The sequence below is a fragment of the Petaurus breviceps genome, unplaced genomic scaffold, assembly GCF_028583685.1.
Source record: "Petaurus breviceps papuanus isolate PSGF00001 unplaced genomic scaffold, PetGlider_PUasm1.0 98, whole genome shotgun sequence".
NCBI lineage: Eukaryota > Metazoa > Chordata > Mammalia > Diprotodontia > Petauridae > Petaurus > Petaurus breviceps.
The window spans coordinates 60,886,193-60,908,038 of NW_027187460.1; the positions used below are offsets into that span (position 1 = coordinate 60,886,193).

The following is a 21,846-nucleotide window of genomic DNA, read 5'->3' on the forward strand; positions in this document are numbered from 1 at the left end:
TTCCTTCCTTCCTTCCTTCCTTCCTTCCTTCCTTCCTTCCTTCCTTCTTTCCTTCCTTCCTCCTCTTCCTCCTTCCTTTCTACCTTTTTCCCTCCCTTCCATTTCTCCTTTCCTTTGTTCCTTCCAGAGGTGCTATTATTATCCCCATTTCATAGCCTCTATTTCTTTACCTGTAAAATGAGGTGGTTAATTTCAGAGTTCTGAAATCTTTCAAAGCTTTTTTTTCTTTACATTTTTGTAGTCTTCTCATAAATTATTTTCCTCGTTCTGTTCATTTCACTCTGCATCAGTTCAAGTCTTCCTAGGATTTCCTGAATCTATCATATTTGCCAACATACAGTACATATTCCTGTATATTCACATCCCACAATTTGCTTAGTCATTCCCTTTCTCTCTGGTTTCAGAGAGCAGTTCTATTGGTCAGTCAGAGATGACCTCAGAAATTCCATGTTCAAATGGGCCCCCGTGAAGCCCTCTGCTGCCCACACTAAGATTACAGAATCATTCTCTGAGGCAGATTTATAGAACTACTGAGTTTAAATCCACTGCCTTGGTAGTGCAGATCCCACATAATGCATTGGTCCTATAGGACTTCCAGGAAAGCCCCTCATTACACTTGGCAATAAACATCCCTTGGTGCAATTTTCTTCCTGAGGGCAATCCCAGCTATTTTATCTGATCTTCCTTGCCTGTTGTTTCATCTTTGTAATTTTTCTAGAATTCTTTCCTTCTCATTTCTAATCCCATTAGCTGCATTTTGCTTCATACCTTGTTGTAATAAATTGTAATAAATTCCTAACTGAAAATGATGCCTGAGGGCTCTCCTCCTTCTATCCATCTTACAAACAATTACCATATTGTATCCCCAGTACTTAGCACAGTGCATGGAATACAGTGGGTGCTTAATAAATATTTATTGACTGACTGAAATGAGAAAAAGCTGAAAATTAGATTCCTATAGTCAATCTCACAGATAACGTTAGCTGCTATTTGCAGTAAGGCTCTGGAAGGAATCTGATAATTACGCATCAAATACATCTGATCATTATTATCCAATAAGAGAGATATGGCAAGAAAACCCTCTATTTTTCTTAAGACATGACTCACAGGCAGCAAACAGGCTATTTGCCAAAGCAGTTAGCCATGAAGATTAGCAAGTATGAAGGGCACGGGGAATATTTCAATGCCGGAAAGGGATTGCATCATGTTTGTGTTTCTGCCAATTCTAAGTAGTATCACATCCGCACAAAATGCAGATTGGTTTCCTTACTAGAGAACAGTCAAAGAACTAAAGGGAGTTCCTAATCTTTTTTGGGGGGGTCATGAACCCCTTTGGCAATCAGGAAACCTACATATGCCTTCTCAGAATTATGTTTTTAAATGCATAAATTATGTTGCATTACAAAGGAAGCTCATTCTATTGAAATACAGTTACCAAAATACGCTTAAAAAAAAAAAAAAGTTCATAGACTCCAGGTTAAGAAGCCCTAGGCAGAGGGATTACCTGTCTACTCTTCCCCTAGATAAATGAATAGTTCTTGAAGAAATGGAAGAAGTACTTCAAGTGGAAAATGAAGAGCAAAAATAATCCAAAGGGGAGAATCCAGACCTGTATTGGGAAGCTGGAAGGTGGAAACTTGTGACCCAGAGAAGAAAGGAAAGAATGATAATGGAATCTTACAGCTAAAGAGTAGGGTTGAGAAGAAGAAAATCAATGACCCTTGTAACAAATATGTATGGTCATGCACATGAAGAAATGAGCACCCTGGCCATATCTAAGAATACATGTCCTGTTTATTCTGAACCTCTGGCCCATTACCTCTCTGCCAAGAGTTAGGAGAGATACTTCAGTATTAGCATTTTGAAATCATGACTGGCTGGGCTTTGGTCAGAAGTCTGTAGTTTTTAGGGTTATATTCTTTTTTTTCCTTTAAAATTTTTTTATTTTTAATTTACAACATTCAATTTCACAAGTTTTTGAGTTCCAAATTTTCTCCCCCTTTCTCTCCTCCCCCCTCCTCACCTTCCAAGACAGCAAGTAATCCAATACAGTTTCTACATATGCCTTCACATTAAACATATTTTCACAACAGTTAAGTTGCAAAGAAGAATTATAATCAATGGAATGAACCATGAGAGAGTAGAAGCAAAACAAAATATAAAAGAGAAAAAATAGTCTCTTTCAATCTGCATTGAGTCCATAATTCTTTCTCTGGATGTGGATGGCATTTTCCATCATGAATCTTTTGGAGTTGTCTTAGAAGTTAGGGTCATATTCTTGCACATTGTTGTTGTTGTCATTATACAAATTGGCCTCCAGGTTCTGCTTTAATAATAATAACAATAATAATAGACATTTATGCAGCACTTTAAGGTTTACAACATACTTTATACACATGCCCATTTAATCCTACCACAACTTGTTCAGTTATTGTTCAATTGATCAAAACCTGTTTTGTTTCCAAAAGTTTTCTACAACAAAAGTGATGTTGTAAATATCCTTGTACATAGGTCCTTGACCTCCTTGGGATGAGTATATATATATATCCTTAGGTCATAGGATATAGGATAATTTTGTGACTTTTTGAGTGCAATTCTAAATCACTTTTCAGAATGGAAGAACTGTTTGACAACTCCACCAACTATGTATTAGTGTGTGTGTGTGTGTGTGTGTGTGTGTGTGTGTGAGTGTGTGCCTTTCCCAAAACCCTTCAGCTGCTCTGGTTTTCCTCTGCAATCCTTGTTTATCTGATACACATGAGGTAGACTCTCAGACTAATCTGGCCAATGGTCTCTTAAATACCAAATAGAATGACCTTTTCTTAATCCATACTCTGCTTGATCTCTTTGCAGCATTTGACATTTTTGACCACTCTTCCTGGATGTTCTCTGCATTTTTATGACCTTGTTTTTTCTTAGTTTTCCTACCTGTCCAATTGTTCTTCTCTTTTCTATCTCCTTTGCGGTTCCATAATCCTTTTCACTATAGGAGTACAAGACTCTGTGTCACACCCTTCTTTCTCTCTATTCTCTTTCACTTAGTGATTTCATCAGCTCTCATGATTTATTATTATCTATATGCATTTGACTTCCATGTCTATATATCTAACCCTCATCTTTCTCTTGAGGTCCAGCCCCAGATAACCAGCTGTCTAGTTTTAATGTTTAAAGTGAATGTCCTATAGACATTTCATTTTTCAAAAAAATTATGTATTTGTTTGTTTTTAGTTTTCAACATTTACTTTTATAAGATTGTGAGTTCTAAATTTCTCACCCTTCCTCCCTGCCCCACTCCCCAAGACAGCATGCAATTTGATATAGGCTATGCATGTCCAATCCTATTAGTCATGTTGTAAAAGAAGAATCAGAACTAAATGAAAAAATACAAGAAAGAAAAAAACAAAAAAAAAATGAGAAAACAGTATTTTCATTCAGATTTCATAGTTCTTCCTCTGCATGGGGATAGTATTTTCCATCATGAATCTTTTGGCATTGTCTTAGATTTGGCATTGCTCAGAAGAGCTAAGTCTAACAAAGTCGGTCATCGCACAATGTTGCTGTTACTTTCGTGGACATTTCAAATTTAACATATCCAAATAAAACTCATTACCTTCCCCCTCCCCTGACCCCAGGCACCTTCAAACTTCTCTGTCAAGGGTTTCATGCTCTTTCTGTCTTCCAGGTTTACATCTTCCATGTCACCCGTAACTAGTCACTTTCTCATCCCACATACCATTCAATAGCTAGATTTTGTCATTTCCACCTCTATGACTTGTTTCACATCTTTCCCTTTCTCTTTACTCACATAGCCCTCATCACTTCCCACCTGTACTATTCTGGGTCTCCTAAGTGACTTTTGTATCGCTAATTCTTCCTAGGGCTGCCAAAATGATTTTCCTAAAGGCTGACAGATCAAACCAGGTCACTTTCTTACCTAACAAACTGTAGTAGCTCCCTAATGCATAGGGTAAATCTAGGATAAAAGATACACTTGCCTGGCATATAAAGTTCTTCACAACCTGACCCAACCTATGTTTCTAGCTTTATTACACAGTCCTCCCCTTCCCATTCACTAAGGTCCAGGTACCAGCGGTGATACTTCACTAGACCCAGGGTTCAAGTTATGATGACCTTGTAGCAAGGATTCTAGGCAAAATGTTGCAGCCAGGGAGTCCAGCAGAGAAGCTCTGAGAGGCCAGAGTGCCAGGGGCTCAAGCCTAATGGCTTGAAAATCTTGCTGTTCTTCACCCATAATACTCTGTGTCTCTTCTCCTTGTCTTTTCAGGGGCTGTCTACCAATGCTTGGACTGCACTCCCTCCTCACCTCCACTTCTTACAATTTCTTGTTTTTTTCAAGATTCAGATCAAGTAATAACTACATCGGGCAGCTAGGTGAAATGTCAGGTCTGGAGTCAGAAACACTCATCTTCCCGAGTTCAAATTTGGACTTAGGCACTTACTAGTAGAGTGACCCTGGACAAGTCACTTAACCCTGTTTGCATCAGTTTCCTCATCTATAAAATGAGCTGGAGAAGGAAATGGCAAACCACTCCAGTATCTTTGCCAAGAAAACCCCAAATGGGGTCCTGACTAAAAAATGCCTGAACAACAATATTTACATGAGGTTCCCCCCAGCTTTCAGTACTTTCCTTTTCAAAGATGCTTTATATTTATTTTTGTGTTTATTATGTATATACTTATTTATGTACATATTGTTTCCCCCTCCCCCAACCTTTCCCAATGTAATGCAAGCTCCTTGAGGGAAAGGGCTATTTCTTTTTTTTTTTTTTTTTGTATCATCATCACTTGGCATAGTGCCTAGAATATAATAGATATTTACAAATTCTTATTGGTTGATTAAGAAGGACAATGTGTTAATGACTTGAGGTAACAGTCTCATTCTACTCTTTCTTTGTTAATGTACATCTGGAATATTGTGTTTAGATATAGAAACCACAATTTAAGGACATTGACAAGGTTACTTATGTCCAGAGGAAGGCAACCAGTATATTGAGGGAATTGGAGATCACGCTGTACAATGATTAATTGAAGGAACTGAAGATATTTAGCCTGAGGAAGAGACTTGGGGGAACATAATGACTGTCTTTATGTATTTGAAGACCTGTTGTATCTAAAAGAGGAATTAGATTCTTGGCCCCAGATATATAGCCTGGTGGCCCCAGAAGGCAGAATTAAGACAGGTTGAGGCTCACAGCAAGGACAAATTTTGTAAGAATAGAGTTATCCAAAAAAGGAATTTGTTGCCTCAATAAATGGTGGGCTCCTTCTCACTAGACATCTTCAAGCAAAGGCTAAATTTCCTGAGGTTATTGGAGAGGGGCTTCTTGACCAAATAGGGGTTGGAATCAGTAGCCTATTTCAACTTGGAGATTTTATGACATTTTGAATATTTTGTTGTTGTTATTTTTTTGTAGGCCTTTTTACTTTTAACAAAATGTTCTTTTAAGGATGCAACTCTTTAAGAAATCACTGCTGAGAAAATCTTTAGTATCTCAAAGCACATTTTTCAGTTCCTACAGATCATGGTCCTGTTTCCAAATCCAAAGCCTCCCTTGGGCTTGAGTCTCAGGCACCTTGTCTTCTCCGGGCTTGCCTACTGGGCTTGCTACCTGCAATTTCCTTCCTGGAATCCTAGCTCCAAGGTCATCATGGTTCAAACTCTGGGACTGGTGAGAAATCACCACTGGCACCTAAAATTGAGAAGGACAAACAATGTAGAACAGAGACCCCAGGCCCTTTTTTTTTCCTTTTCAAATGCTTTATTAATTTCTAGTTTACATCATTCATTTCTGCAAGATTTTGAGTTACAAATTTTCTCCCTGTTTTCCCCCCTACCCACTACCCCAAAATAGCAATCCCACTGGATATCCCCTCCTCCAATCTCCTCTCTTCCATATCTTCTCCCATTCCAGATTTATTCCCTTCCTCCCTTGTCACCCACCCTTACTGGGAAGATAAGCAATTCAATGTAGGTTGTACATGTGTAGCTATGCAAAACATTTCCATAGTGGATATATATAGTAAAAGACTGACTATATTTCCCTCCCTCCTATTCCACCTCCCACTTGTTCTATTCTCTACTTTGATCCTGTCCCTTTTCAAAAGTGGGTGCTTCCAACTTCCCTCCCCCACACCCTGTTGTCCCTTCCATCATCCCCCCTCTCATCCCCTTTCCCCCTACTCTCCTGTACGGTGAGATACCCTGCTTAGTGTGTATGTCATTCCCTCCCTAAGCCAAAAATCAATGAGAATAAGGTTGACCCATTCCCTTTTGCCTTCCTGTTCTTCCCCTCCATTGTGACCATTTTTCCCTGCCTCTTCTGTATGAGATATTTTACCCCATTCTGTCTCTCCGCATCCCCTCTCATTATATTCCTCTCTCACCTCTTAATTTCACCTTTTAAGTATCATCCCTTGCTATTAAATCAGTCCTGTGCCCTCTATCTATGTATACCTATACACATATATACACACATTCACATATGTATTCATATGCCCATATACCCTCCTATACTGACATATATATGTATGTGTGTATGTGTGTGTGTGTATACACATTTCTATTCCCTTCAACTATTCTCATACTGAGAAAAGTTTCATAAGTTACAGTTATTGTTTTTCCATGTAGGGATGTAAATAGTTCAACTTTGATAAGTTCCTTATGATTTCTTTTCCCTGTTTACCTTCTCATGCTTCTCTTGCTTCTTGTATCTGAATGTCAAATTTTCTATTCAACTCTAGTTTTTTCATCAAGAATGCTTGAAAGTCCTCTATTCCACTGAATGACCATATTTTCCCCTGAAACATGATACTCAGTTTTGCTGGGTAGGTGATTATTGGTTTTAATCCCAGCTCCTTTGACCTCCAGAATATCATATTCCAAGCCCTTCGATCCCTCAGTGTAGAAGCTGCTAGATCCTGTGTCATCCTGATTGTGTTTCCACAATATTCAAATTGTTTTTTCCTGGCTGCTTGTAATATTTTCTCCTTGATCTGGGAATTCTGGAACCTGGCTATAATATTCCTAGGAATTTTCTTTTTGGGATCTTTTTCAGGAGGTGATCAGTGGATTCTTTCAACTTCTATTTTGCCCTCTGGTTCTAAAACATCAGGGCAATTTTCCTTGAAAATTTCTTGAAGGATGATTTCTAGGTTCTTTTTTTGATCGTGGCTCTCAGGTAGTTCAACAATTTTTAAATTCTCTCTCCTGGATCTATTTTACAGGTCAGTGGTTTTTCCCATGAGATATTTCACATTGCCTTCTATTTTTTCATTTGTTTGGATCTGTTTAATAGTATCTTGATTTCTCATAAAGTCACTAGCTTCCATTTGCTCCAATATAATTCTGAAGGAATGATTCTCTTCAGTGAGCTTTTGAGATTCTTTTTCCATCTGGCAAATTCAGCTTTTTAAGGCATTCTTCTCTTCATTGCCTTTTTGAGCCTCTTTTGCCATTTGAGTTCGTCTATTTTTTAAGGTGTTATTTTCTTCACTCGGGTTTTTGACTCTCATTTCATAATTTTCTTGCATCGTTCTCATTTCTCTTCCCAGTTTTTCCTACACTTCTCTTATTTGGCTTTCAAAATTCTTCTTAAGGTCCTCTATGGCCTGTAACCAGCTCATATTTTTCTTGGAAGCTTTTGGTGCAGGAGTTCTGACTTTACTGTCTTCCTCCTGTTCCATGCTTTGATCCTTTTTGTCCCCAAAATAGGAGTGTAAAGTTGGGTTGCTCTGTTTGCTTTGCTTCCTTTGCCTGTTCATGTTGCCACTCAATTACTTGACTTTTGGGCTTTTTGCCACAGTAGGACTCTGCTACCAGAAATGGGAGCTTTATCCCAAATGCTGGGGTTTTCTCAGCTGCTGAAGGTATTATTTGGGTGCCCTCTCTGAAGCCTCCACACCCTCTGGCAAGCTGGAAACACACCCTAGGACCTCCACCCTAGACCACAATCAAGACCCAAGCAGGTTAAAGCAAAAGCGATTACCCCTCAGACTGGTCTCTTGGTCCCCCTACAATCTGCAGGACAGGAGCTGAAGCTGCCACATGGTGGTGACTGTAGGGCCACTGTGCCTCAGCTACTTCTCGCCCAAGGGGCAAAGGCTGACCACACTCCCGAGCTACTGGATCCCAAAGTCCACACTGCCCTGACCTCTCACTTTGTCCTTAGCATCTGTGGCTTGGTAATTCTGGAAACTGCCACAACTGCTGGTGATCTGAAGTCCCTCCAGTCAGCAGCTAGTCAGCCCTGCTCTGTGGCTAAAACCTCTGGCTCGTTCAGGGCTGGAGTCGGCTCCCAGAGTACTGTGCTGGCTGCTTGCTGACAGCCTGCCAGGCTGTCCTTAGTCGGGGGTTAGCTTCTCTGTGTCATTTTGTGGGTTCTGTAGCTGCAAAGTTTGTTCAGAGTCACCTTTTACATGAATTGGAAAAGGATGAGACCTGGAGCCCCACAGAAGTCCTGTTCCTATTCCGCCATCCTGACTCGCCCCGCCCCTGCCCCCAGGCCCATATTTTGAAGCCAGGGTAAAAGAAGGAAAGAGAGAAGAAGGTATTTCCTCCCCTTCTCTCAGACATCCTTTCCTCCCCCCATCCATCCATTTCAGTTCATGGTATCTAGGCTGTGAAAAAATTGTATGTGATCTTTGTCCTCTGGAAGCAGAAGGAACGAATGAGCAGGAAAGAGAAACAATATCCCAGTCTGGTCAGTTTTAAAGATGTAGTCTTTCTGACAGTGCAGCCAATCAAAAGAGACTATCTCCACCCATGTGGTAGGGGATGCAGGAATTTCCATGTTAGGTAATCTGAGCATGCCCAGCAAACCCCTTTTTATATATTTCCCCCTGTTTGAAATTTGTTGTTACCAACAAATATTCAGGGGTGCATTTTTTTAAAGCAATCAGGGTTAAGTAACTTGCTCAAGGTTACATGGCCAGTTATTTCTGGGTGTGGTGCTGAGTATCCGAGCCCGGATTTGATCCAGGTCATCCTGACACTGGAGCCGGTGCTCTTGCTCGCTGAGCCACCTGGCCTCCCCTAAGCAATTGGGGTTAAGTAACTTGCTCAAGGTTACACAGCCAGGTGTTTCTGGGTGTGTGCTAAGTGTCTGAGCCCAGGATTCGATCTCCAGATCTTCTCAACACTGGAGCCAGTGCTCTTACTCGCTGTGCTACCTGGCCGCCTCCGCGGTGCATTTTTTTTTAATACAGTCTTCATCCCAAATTCAAAATAAGTCTGTGGTCTCTGGGGAGATATAAGAAATATTCTTTTACATGCTTCCCCAATGCTATATAATAAAGTCTCAAAACAGCTACTGATGCATGATCATATGCAATCCTGCCTATACAGGTGAAAATCATAATTATCTCCAAATACAAAGTCTTACAGATTCATAAAACAAGGAACATTTGATAAAATTTACCAAACATCTCTACTTACTAACCTTATCCTTACAGGGCCTTTCTTAGTCCACAAGTGAAAGAAAGAGCAAAGATAAAGAAACCTTTTTTCCCATTTTGGATGGAAATCTGATCCATTGAGCTTTCCAAATGTCCTGGAGTTCTCCCCACAGAGATTTGGGGCCCAGGGTTAATTTGACATCATCCCATTATCAAATAAGAAAACTGGGCTGAGTGGAGACTCTTCCAATGATTTCCTATGTACATAAGGCCATTCAACTAAGGCCTGTTTAAAAAAAAAAGTGTTCCTTTATACACAAAACTCACCCAAATTCTCTAGTTCTTCTAATACAGGTAATCCCCAGAGAGGTCCAGACAATTTTCTTTGGGTCTCATGGATGCTTGCTACTGCCAGGGTAAACCAATTGGAATTGTTAACTTTCCATTAGGACAAGAAGACATGTGGTCTCAGTTAGAGAAATAGTAAAGAATGTCAACTATTTGTGGCTTTTGGATACAGGCATTCACATCCTAGACAATTGTAGGGCATTTTGCTTTCACAAAAGGCAAGCAATATAGCTCTGTTTAAATGAAATAAGAACAATCTGAACATTTCACCTTGACAACAGCAATCTTGTGTTTCCAGATTTCTCAAATGAAACTCAATATCAGTACATATACAGGAGATCAGTAAAGCAGAACACATCAATACTTTAACACAATTCAATAATATAAAATGATCAGTATTTAACAAATGGTCAACAAATGAAAAGTTTGAAAAATTACACAAATAGAATTGACTTGTGAAGAAACATATACTGGAAAAAATTGACTATATATTGATAGCTTAAAGAAAGTTAACCAAATTCCTCTAGGATCACTGAGTCCAGGGTACCTAGAATCAAATATTTCAGGCAGAAAAATCTCTCCAGGTCCCTTGCAAATGTGAAAGGCCCAATTTTATCCCAGACAAGGCCCCACATGTAATATTTACTACACTGGTATCTGAAACCTAGAAGGATGAACAATGCAGAACAGAGACACATTTCTCTGAGCCAAGGTAAAAGAGAGAGGGAGAAAGGTATCTCCCCCTCCAAGTTCAATTTGTGGTTCTTGAATTGTGGATGAATTGTGATCTTCACTCTCTGAGAGCACAAGGAAAAGAGCAAGCAGAAAAACATCTAAAAGCCCATTGTAATTATATAGGCAGCTAGGTGATACAGTGGATAGAGCACCAAGTCTGGAGTGAGGAAAACCTGAATTAAAATTGGCCTCAGGTGGTCACTAGCTATGTGATCTTGGACAAGTCACCTAATCCTGTTTGCCTCAGTTTCTCCATCTGTAAAATGAGTGGACAAGGAAATGGCAAATCACTCCTATATCTTCACCAAGAAAACCCCAAATGGGGTCATAAAGAGTTGGACATGACTGAAAAATGACTGAACAACAAATTATGTAGGTTACCAGGTGTAAGGTCAGTTGCTAAGAAATTATTTTTTAGAATTTCAATTTATACTACTGGGTGTAACAGAGCTGATGGAGACCCAATCCTTGGAGCATGTGCAATATAGTCTTCTTGCTGATAATCTGAATGGGGATATGGGGAGGGGGCTGATTCTAGAAATACATGATGCATTTCATAATCCTCTCTTGTTTGGTCATAAATTCTTCCCTTCTCCATAAATCTGACAGGTAGACTATTCCTTGCCCTCCCAGATTGCTTAGAGTATCAGCCTTTATATCTAGATCGTGTACCCATTTAGACTTTATTTTGGTGTATGGTGTAAGATATTGGTCTATGTCCAGTTTCTGCCATACTATTTTCTGGTTTTCCCAGCAGTTTCTGTCAAATAGTTAGCTCTTATCTCAGAAGCTGGAGTCTTTGGGCTTATCAAACAGTAGATTACTATAGTCATTGACTATTGTGTCTTGTGAACCTAATCTATTTCACCGATTCATTACTCTATTCCTCAGTCAGTACTAAGTAGTTTTGATAGACTGGGTTCATCTCAACAATGCAAGGTTATAAGGCAATGTAATAGTAATTAAATTTGAAGATCCCTTTGTATTGGCAAGCTAACAGGTATTTAGCACTTAATTTCAAATTAATTATCAAGACTCTGTTAAGAAACAGAAGGTATGAACCCCTGTTGCTGACATAACAGGGACAGGCTGAATAGGGAGGAGCTAATATTGTATATAAGGAAAAGGGAGAGTCAGAACTTCTTGGGGCAAGCATTGTGGAGGCAGAGCAGCTACTGCTGGAGAGAGAGAGAGAGAGAGAGAGAGAGAGAGAGAGAGAGAGAGAGAGAACTGCTGGACTGAAGGCTGAACTGAGAATTGAGAAGAACTGAGAAGAGAAATGAGAATTGAGAACTGAGACAGAATTTCTTGGAGCAAGCCATGTGGAGGCTGGCGAAAGTGATTTTGATTTTGAGAACAGAACTTGCGGTGGCAGAACTTCTGAGAGCCAGCCAAACTCCTGCTGAGATCTTCTGAGAACCAGCCAGATCTGCCAGAGGAAGCATGATTGTGGTGTCAGTACTCTGTCTGTCTGTTTTGGTCTATGCTGATTTCACAGGTAGAAAGTGAATTGAGATGATAGCTGACCATGTGTGTGAATATTGTTGTAATTATGCTAAGCCTGATGTGTGTAGATATTGTTGTGGCTCTGTTAAGTTTTCTCTTCCCAGGAACAGGAACTGTGAAAGACTTGAGGTGGACTGGACACTGAGCTTCAATGTGGAGCAAGAACTGCACAGAGAACTGGACAAGGAACTGGGAGCTGTCTGCCTTTGAACTCAGGTGGCAGTTGGTTAGATTCGGGAAGCATCTGGGACCATGGAAGAGGAACCATCGAAACTGAGAGCTTGCCTCGAGTCCACATGAAAAGACCTCTCCTTGGATATTTAATGCTGATAGATGAGATTGTAACTTATTTGTGACCTAGGGGTGGATGGCCTTTGTACTTTCCACTACCCCTTAAGAGAGTACTGAGTAGTGACTGATGAAATTGTAACTTATTTGACTTTTGTACTTTGTGATTGAATTAAGGACTTTGTTATTGACTAAATTAATGTACTTTGCTTAAAACTATATGACCACTTTGGTGAAAACTATGTAGCCATTTTAATGATAAATTGTGAAGTTATAACATTCTGAATGCTGTACTTTTATTCTGTGAATGTTTTGCTCTGATTAGTTACTGAATAAATAGAGAATTTGCTATACTATGTAATCCAAATTCTGAAAGCTGTTCACAGCTGCAGTCCTCTGGAAAGCTGCTTTACTTTATAGACAATTCCAAAGAACTCATGACAGAAAAGGCTATCCACACCCAGAGAAAACTTTATTACAGAGCCTGAATGCAAATTGAAGCAAACTACTTGCTCTCTCTCTCTTTTGTTTTGTTTTGTTCCTTCTTTCTTGCTGTTAATTCCATTGGCTATAACCCTTCTTCACAACTTGACTGATATTCAATGTGAAGGTATTTGTAGAAACTATAGGAGATTGCATGCTGTCATGTGGGGGGAAGGGAGGAGGAGAAGAAAATTTGATGTGTTTGGATAATTGTTGTGTCTCTGTTAAGTTTTCTCATCCCAGGAACCAAAACTGTGAAGGACTTGAGGCAGACTGGACACTGTGAGCTTCAATGTGGAGCAGGAACTGCACAGAGAACAGGACAAGGAACTGCGAGCTGTCTGCCTTTGAACTCAGGTGGCAGTTGGTTAGATTCAGGCAGTAGCTGGGACCATGGAAGAAGAAACTTTGGAACTCAAAAACTTATGGAAGGGAGGGGGCGGCCAGGTAGCACAGCAAGTAAGAGCACCGGCTCCAGTGTTGAGATGACCTGGAGATCGAATCCCGGGCTCAGACACTTAGCACCCACCCAGAAACACCTGGCCGTGTAACCTTGAGCAAGTTACTTAACCCCAATTGCTTAGGGGCGGCCAGGCGGCTCAGCAAGTAAGAGCACCAGTTCCAGTGTTGGGATGACCTAGAGATCGAATCTCGGGCTCAGATGCTCAGCACCACACCCAGAAATAACTGGCCGTGTAACCTTGAGCAAGTTACTTAACCCCAATTGCTTAAAAAAAAAACTTATGGAAGTAAATGTTGTAAAAGTAAATAAATTTAAAAAATAAAAAAGATATACATGATGGCACACAATGGAGGGACCCTGACCTGATTCAGAGGATGGGCAGATATTCCATGAATGTCTCTGGTCAGTTTTTTCTGTGGAGATGAAAAGCCTTTTAATTGGCTACTGAGCTGGGATGGAGTGTGCGTACTAAAGGCTCCAATGGAGAATCTTCTCTAGCAGTTTTAGAAGGAGGGGAAAAAAGCTCCTTGGGGGCCTCTAGGTGGAAGAGGAGCTTCTGATTCTCTCCCCCACTCCAGCTACTATATGACTACGAATGCATGGTACCTCTGTTTCTTTTCTTCTTTGTATTTATTCTTTTCTGATCTTAAGTGGATGAGCATTGGAGAGGGAACAGACCATGTCATGAACCTGTGAGCTTTGAAAGGTTGGCAGAATCACCAGAGGCCCAGTAACTGGATCTCATCACAGAGCTTTCTGACAGCCATAGCAGCTAAGGCAGCCTGGAGAAGTGACCTGTTTGATTTAACCCAATAGAGAATCTTCTTGGCATCTGAGATCCCGTTTTCTACCAGCCAGAGAATGACGTATTTATCAGTTATGCCACGTCCAGAAATGAACTTGGTGGATAAATGTTTGTAACAATCATTTTAAGTCCCCTCTCCTTATGGACTGAGGTTGTTGAAGGTTTGTGTACTCTCGTTTTAGAGGTTTTTGTCCATTGGTTCTTGCTATTTCTTCTCAGTCAATATCCATTTATTAAAGCTAATTGTTGTGATTAATTGAAAAATTAACTGATCAAAATGACAGTTCTCACTGGTTAGATGATATTGAGGAGACACTAACTGGTCAATTGATAATTGGGGAGATATTAACTGGTAATGATATTGGTAGGAATGAATCATATTCTAGGATTCATGAATGATAACAGTAGAAAGATACTCCTCAAAAATGTCCTACAGTATTTTAGGGGAGATAGAGACAGATAAGCTCTATGGACTCAATTGACCAGAGCAAGTGTGAGTTGGGAGAGTGGGTCCAGAGGTTATATGGATTACACTAGTCCTGGATAAAGAAAGAGGAAATTTTCATTCTGTCTTTCATAATGCAGACTGCCAAGGAAACTTCTGATTATGAAAAGAGTAAAGATTCATCTATGTATCACAGATAGTTGGCACAGTGGATAGAATACCAGACCTGGAGTCAGGAAGACTCATCTTCCTGAATTCAAATCTCATCTCAGACATTGACAAGCTATGTGACCCTGGACAAGTCACTTAGCACTGTTTTCCTCAGTTTCCTCATCTGTGGAATGAGCTATAGAAGAAAATGGCAAACCTCTCTAATATGTTTGCCAAGAAAATCCCAAGTGGAGTCCCAAAGAGTTAGACATAACTAAAATGACTGAACATTGAACACACTTATATATCATTCATTAGTTTATTCACTTATTTTAAAAAATTATTTGGCACCTACCAGGCTATCAACTTAGGTAGAAATAAAGTTTAATGAAGATATAGCACCTGCTGTCATGGAAATTCCCAGGCAGATACATAGTAATCTCTCTTCTGTTTCTGCCACATAGTGGAGAGGCAGGAACACCTCTTAGAGAGAAATGACTAATTCTCTCTTTTTCTAGCTACTGGATAGTTATTCCTCAAGTAACTGAGTAATATAGAATCTAGTTTCATATGTAGCTACCAGCTGTCAGGAAAGTACTCAGGATGGGGGCTTTCATTTCAAGTAAAACCATTTGAACTAAGGATGTTTCAGCATCAAATAAAGTAGCTGTAGGGAACTCTAAAGGGAAAAGAGGGGAAAAGAATAATAAAAGCCAAAAAGTAACAAAGTACTAACTTGTACTTATTTAATTAACTCTTATGTTCTAAGTATATAATCTTAAAAATAACACTCCATTCCTGCTTTTTTTGTTGTTGCATCATCATTTGAACAGTGTGGGAATTTTCATGAAATAGTTAAAAAGATCTTAAGAGCATAATGAATGGGAAATCCTGTTAATCTCTCTCAGTTAATCACTATTTTCAGTGAATCCTGGCTTCTCAGACTACATGGCCATAACCAAAGCACCCTGATTGCAGACAAAGTACTTGGGAAAAAACAAATAGCTCCTTCCTCTTAAGTGCAGAACTCAGGCACCTGAGACTATAAAGTGACAAGCCTAAAAACACAACTCCCTGATGCTATCTGGAAAGGAAATCCTTAATGTCTGACATGAGGGCTCAAACTGATGATGCAGGGCTATTTTGGGGGTGTAGCTTTACTGGAGAAGCGACAGTGGTATTTCAGATAGAATCTGGCAATTTAGATGGTCACTGAAGTTATCCCAACCCAGTCGCATTTGAAATGCCTACAAGAAAGAGAATATTTTGCTTGAGGATTATGACAGGATAAAGCTTTCAAGATTGGCAATTTTGTGCCTCAAAGCAGGTGCTCACCTGTTTGGACAAAAGTCTTCTGGGGTCATGGTTGAGACATATTTATTCAGCTTAAACGGGGAGAAGAGAACTGGGTGACTACTTTAGCACAAGCGGATCTTACAGCATGTTCCCATTTGTGAAAGATTTCTATGAAATAGCTGTGGACTGGATGAGAAGACTGGACACTATTAACCAAATTAGAACATGGTGTAGCTCACCCCTGCCCTGGAGAGCCCACACTACCCACTCACACTGACAGTCACAATGAGACATTGTTCTGACCTAACACTTTGACTTAAAGATGTTGGAGGGCTTTACCAGAGTACTACATTCTGCACTTATGAGTTATTGCCTTTTTGACAACTACTTTACACTTATTTTAATTTCATTTAATATATTTGTTAATGGATTTACTAATTTAATAAATTAATTTAATGCACTTATTTTAATTTAATTGTTTTTAATTATATTTAATTTCACTACTCAACTCCCAGGGAGATAGATAAGGATACTTCTCTTATAATTCTCCTTTTACGTATTTGACCCACAAAGCACTAAAGGCTTGCCCAGAGATGGCTGAGCCAAAGGAAGATCTGGAATCTGAACTCTGTGCCTATGAATCCTAAAACTTTGTTTATCCCACCTAGACTTACTGACATTTAGGCTGAGAAAGATCTATATGGAATAAAGGGTGGAAGGAGGAGTTAAGTGTCCAGAGGAGGAAAATCAGGATGATCAAGGACTTTTAGTCTATGCGTGTTATTGTTCATATACATATGAACATATTGTTCATATACATATGAAACATCAGGAAGGTGATGCCATGATTTGTATTTGAGTGAGGTAAGCCTGTGCAAGGTCACCAGCCTCACTTTCTCTTCTGGAGTCATCTGGGTCCAGTGGCAAGATATAGGTCGAGATGACAGGAGATGCTTCCCCTTCCCCCCCAATGCCATATGAGGATTGATTAAAGGAAATGGGGATGTTTCGTTTAGAGAAGAAAAATTGGGGGGCAATGCATGTGTGTATCATAGCTACGTTCAAAAATTTGAAGGGTTATCATATGGAAAAGGCATTTGACATGTTCTGTTTGGGTCCAAAGGACAGAATCAAGACCAGTGGATCGAAGTTTTAAAGGAGCAAATATGAGGGGTATTAGAAAACATCTCTAATAAGCACAGCTCCCCAGAAGTGGAATGATCTGCTATAGGAGAAAGTGGATTCCCTTTCATTGGATGTTTACAGGCAAAGATTTTGGAAGACCATGTGGTGGATTTGTTGTAGTGGGTATTGCTTTTTAGACATGAGTTGGACAAAATGATCTCTTTTGACTCTAAAGTCTGGGATTCTGTGAATTACCTGAAGGCCTTCTGCTCCAAGTTCTCATAAGGAAACCAGGCTCCCCCATCATTACAAACAGATCAGGTCATAACACATTTTTCCAGTTTAATCCTCTATTCTTTGTAAACAAAGGCAAGGAAAATGACAAGGGGTTTACAACTTCTCATACTAACCAAAATAACAGGGCACCACAGAGGCTGAAGAATGAATGGAGAACTTGTCTAGTGTCTGGGGCCTGAAACCGCAGCCTATAACTTAGTGAGTGAACATTCCCATGAGAGGAAATGCAGACAAAAATGTGCAATCACAACTAGGAACAATTGGTGAAAATTACAGAGAGGGAATGTGAATCTCAGCATGCTTTTTTTACTTTATTATTCTTGTTTTCTTGGTTTGTGTTTTCTTTTGCAACATAGCTAATATGGAAATGTTTTACATGACTGTACAAGTACTTCTCAAGGAGGGTAGAGGGGAGGGAGGGAGAGAATTTAGAAGTCCTTTAGAAAATGAATGTTAAAAAATTTTTGTTTATATGTAATTGAGAAAAAGTGAAAATTGTGTGTGTGTGTGTGTGTGTGTGTGTGTGTGTGTACATAAAGAAAATTGTGGGGAGACACAGGCTTGATGGGGAGGAAAATTTTCTCATAATTGTAGGTGTCCTGCCTTGGGAAGTAGTAGGGGGGGGGTTCACCCTTCACTTAAGGTCTTCAGACAGAGACTAGATGACCATTTGTTGAGTAGGCTACAGAAGAGATTTTTACTCAGCTACTGGCTGGGTTGTGAAATTCCAAACAATTACATGCTTTTAGCCTTGTAATTCTCCTTTCCAATGGGTAGTCTGAAAGTTACAACTTATTCATATCTTCTTCAGTTCACTCTTCATAAAGTATATGGCAACCTCCTACAATATTTTTGTGGGGGCAGTACATTTTAATTTTGCTTAAGCCTAAGAATACTCTGCAAGAATGGGGGAGGTAGAGGAGAAGAGGGAAGACTGAGAGCTGGTAGAGAAGTGGGTGAAAATCTACAAGGTAAGGTGTCCAGATCTGCCAATAGAGATATACTTACTGGGTAAGGGTGGGGGGAGACCCTCTGGTATATAGTGTCAAATATGCCCTTGCCATATTGGGTTCCCAAGTGTCCCATCACTTTCATTCCTGACAGGAAAAGAATCAGAGCATTTCTATTTTATGCCTTTTTGATCTCCCTTGTGTTCCCAAGTTTTAGTGATGGAGAACAAGGCTTGTGGAGAAAGATCAGGGGGTGAGCTAAGCATGATAGACTAAGGATATAAAAATTTGGGCAGCTGATAAAAACCTGGAGGAATGATCTTTATCACTTCCAATAAAGGTCTTAAAAAAAAACCCATACCACTAGAAGATCACTGGCCCAGAATTCCCTGATGAGGCTAAAGATTTTTTGAGAGATGCATATAGTGGAGGGGGCTGTGGAGGGAGAGGAAAATCTAGATATGAAACCAGCATTCAAATCCTAGCTCTGCCTCTTACTGTATGACTAGAGCAAATCACTTAATCTCCCTGTTTCCTCTCAACAACAATAGCCAACAGTTGTATAGCATTTTAAGGTTTACAAAGTACTTTACATAGGCTAGCTTATTTGATCCTTGAAACAACCCTCTGAGAGATTTATTATGCTCCTCATTTAATAGATGAGGAAATTTAGGCACGAAAAGATAAAATGACTTGCTCAGGGTCATATAGCTGCTAAATGTTTGAGGTAGGATTTGAACCCGAATCTTCCTGACTCCAGTCCTTATGCTCTATTCACTGTACCAGTCATCTGTGAAATTAGGGAATGAAAATGGATGATCTCTGTTTCTTCCAACTCTATACCCAATGCTCCTAAAACTAGGACCAAGAAGTGAGAACTAAACTCTTACCTGAGATTTATTAGCCAGAAAATAATCTTCTCCTTACACTCCAGGTGTGGGACACTGTGGGCTAGTGGGGGGAAAAAAACTGAACTTGGAGTCAGAAAAACTGAGCTCATATGATCTTGGGCAAAAACTGGCCTCAGTTTCTTCAGTAAAATGGGGATTGTAAGAACATCCACCTCACAAGAGAGTGTTTGTAGGACTCAGATGAGATAAAATATATAAAGCACTTTGTAAACTTTAATGTGCTATGTAAATAATCAGTTATTATCATTATTCCTTTTTTTGTTATTCAGTCATTTCCAGCTCTTTATGAACCCATTTGGGATTTTCTTGGCCAAGATGCTGGAGTGATGTGCCATTTTCTTCTCCAACTCATTTTATAGATGAGGAAACTGAGGCAAATGAAGTTAAATGACTTGCACAAGGTCACACAGCTTGTAGGTGTCTAAGGTCAGATTTGAACTCAGGAAAAGGAGTCTTCCTGACTCTAGGTCCTGCCCTCTATCCAGTGCACCATCTAGCTGCCCCTAAAACAAAGTAGACATTTAATAAATGCTACTTGATTGACAATATTTGCTAGAGTAGCATCTATATTAAAATATTATTATTGTTACTATTTAATACATTCTCATTTATTTAAGTAGAATTAGGATAAAAATAGCCCTGGAATAAGTTATCTTGTTTTTTTTTCCTTTATGTTTAATAACTGGTGGACTTTTGTACAAGTAGATAAAATAACTGCTTTTCATATCATCATTATAATCTTATTCTTTTGGTGGAGTTCAAATAGAAATAATCTGACAGCAAGTCTGTATCCTATTATTCTTTTATTTTTAATGTTCTGTGGGCTATAGCACAGGCAGAAAAAATGACTGTTTTTTGTTTGTTTCTGCCATTAAGAGTATCACGATGTTAAGGCAGGTAGTTGTCACAGTGAATGGAGTGCCAAATTTGGAGTCAGGATGATTCATCTCCCTGGGTTTAAATTCAACTTTAGACACTTACTAGCTGTGTGAACCTGGGAAAGTCATTTAATTTTGTTTGCCTCACTTGCCTCATATGCTAAATGAGTTGGAGAAGGAAATGGCAAATAATCCAGTATCTTTGCCAAGGACACCCCAAATGGAGTCATGAAAAGTTGGACACAACTGAGATCATTGAACAATAAATCATGATGTAAGCTCACCAAGACCATCTTTGGAATAACTGTAGTAGCAGAAAGGCCAAAGGAATGATATAAAATTTATTCTCTTCCCACATGGTTTTTTAATTTTTCCTGCTAGTTCCCTATTACTTTAAATGTTTTTCATTCCACATAATTTGAAAATTCTGAGTACTTGGCATAGCAATATATATATTTTAAAAATTATTCTTCAATTTTCATGTATCAATGTTATGTTCAGACTGTACTTGTATAAAAAGTTTATTTTTTTTTTATTTTGTTCACATGGTTCCTGGTTTGTTCCGGCAGGTGTACTCCCAGATGTTTTATACTGTCTAGAGTTATTTTAAATGGGTATCTCTTACTATCTCTTCTTGCAGAATTTTGTTTGTTATATATAATGAATGCTGATGACTTACATGGATTTACTTTATATCCTGCTACTTTACTAAAATTAACTTTAATAGTTCTGTCTATAATAATGCTCTAGCACTAGCACAGTTTATTTGTGGAATTCTCCAGGATATTTTGAGGTTTGGATTTGAACCATAAGGATTAGGGCAATTAGTTAGTTTATAAAAGATAGGAAGCTTCTCGTATGTAATCCTAGCCACCCAATCTTGTCTCTCCATGTATATGGTAGATGTGACCATTTTGCAAGCTATAATGCCATACTGTACATTTTCTGCCACTTCATTGCATAATTACATCAATGAATAAGACCAGGATCTCTAAGAAAACATTTTCTATAATTTCTAATAGCAGTAACTGAATCCTGAATCACTATCAACTCATTGCATAACTACATCAATGAACAGGACCAGAATCTTTGAAGACTATATTTTCTATAATTTCTAATAGCAATAACTGGATCCTGAATAACTATTGTTAACTCCTCTATTTCAATAAACAAAGTCCATATGACTCAATATTCCTTCATTGACATGTTGTCAGTTGAATTCCTGCGGATATCTTGGATCGCCATTTCATAGGCTCCATCTGGAAATAAACCGCTTTTGTAGCAAAGTCAGTGACACATACCTGTTGTTTGTCTTTATAGTTGCTTTGTCTAATGTGGTCTCTTTGTTGTAAAAATATTTCTGTAATTTTTTTTATCACACTTATCATGCATTTTGAGAACATTTGTCAAGCTTCTTCCTTGTCTTTTGATTTTTCTAATATTTCTATAGATTTCTTGGATTATGAACCCAATGTTTTGTTAACATGGTATTTTTTGTGTGTGTGGACACCATTTTATCAAGCCAAAATATGTTATAATTGGTATTGTATAGGTTTTTACTGCTCTAAATATGTTCTTCCAGTTAAGTTTTGAATCCAGGATGACAGTCTGCGTATATAACCTCAGAGTTTCATGTATCTTAACTGCAGAACATCAAAGTTTTTGTTGATATCATCCATTAGTTCATTTTGACCTCCGGAAGCAAGCTCAAGTTTTTCAGTCATTGTTCTTCCTTGGGAAAAATTAGGAATT

At 39.0% G+C, this 21,846-nt stretch overlaps 1 long non-coding RNA gene across 7 annotated transcripts in view; it reads left to right on the top strand.

Annotated features, from left to right (window-relative positions):
• Positions 1-13,584, top strand: part of LOC138155741 (uncharacterized) — a 132,972-nt gene extending 119,388 nt beyond the window's left edge. For 6 of the 7 annotated variants that reach the window (XR_011166975.1, XR_011166974.1, XR_011166980.1 and 3 more), the window contains one exon: positions 13,004-13,584. This is a non-coding gene — a long non-coding RNA (uncharacterized lncRNA). Of the gene's footprint in view, positions 1-12,107; positions 12,643-13,003 lie in introns of those variants that run through there. The other variant, XR_011166978.1, reaches the window with a different exon arrangement.
• Positions 13,585-21,846: the final 8,262 nt, after the last annotated feature.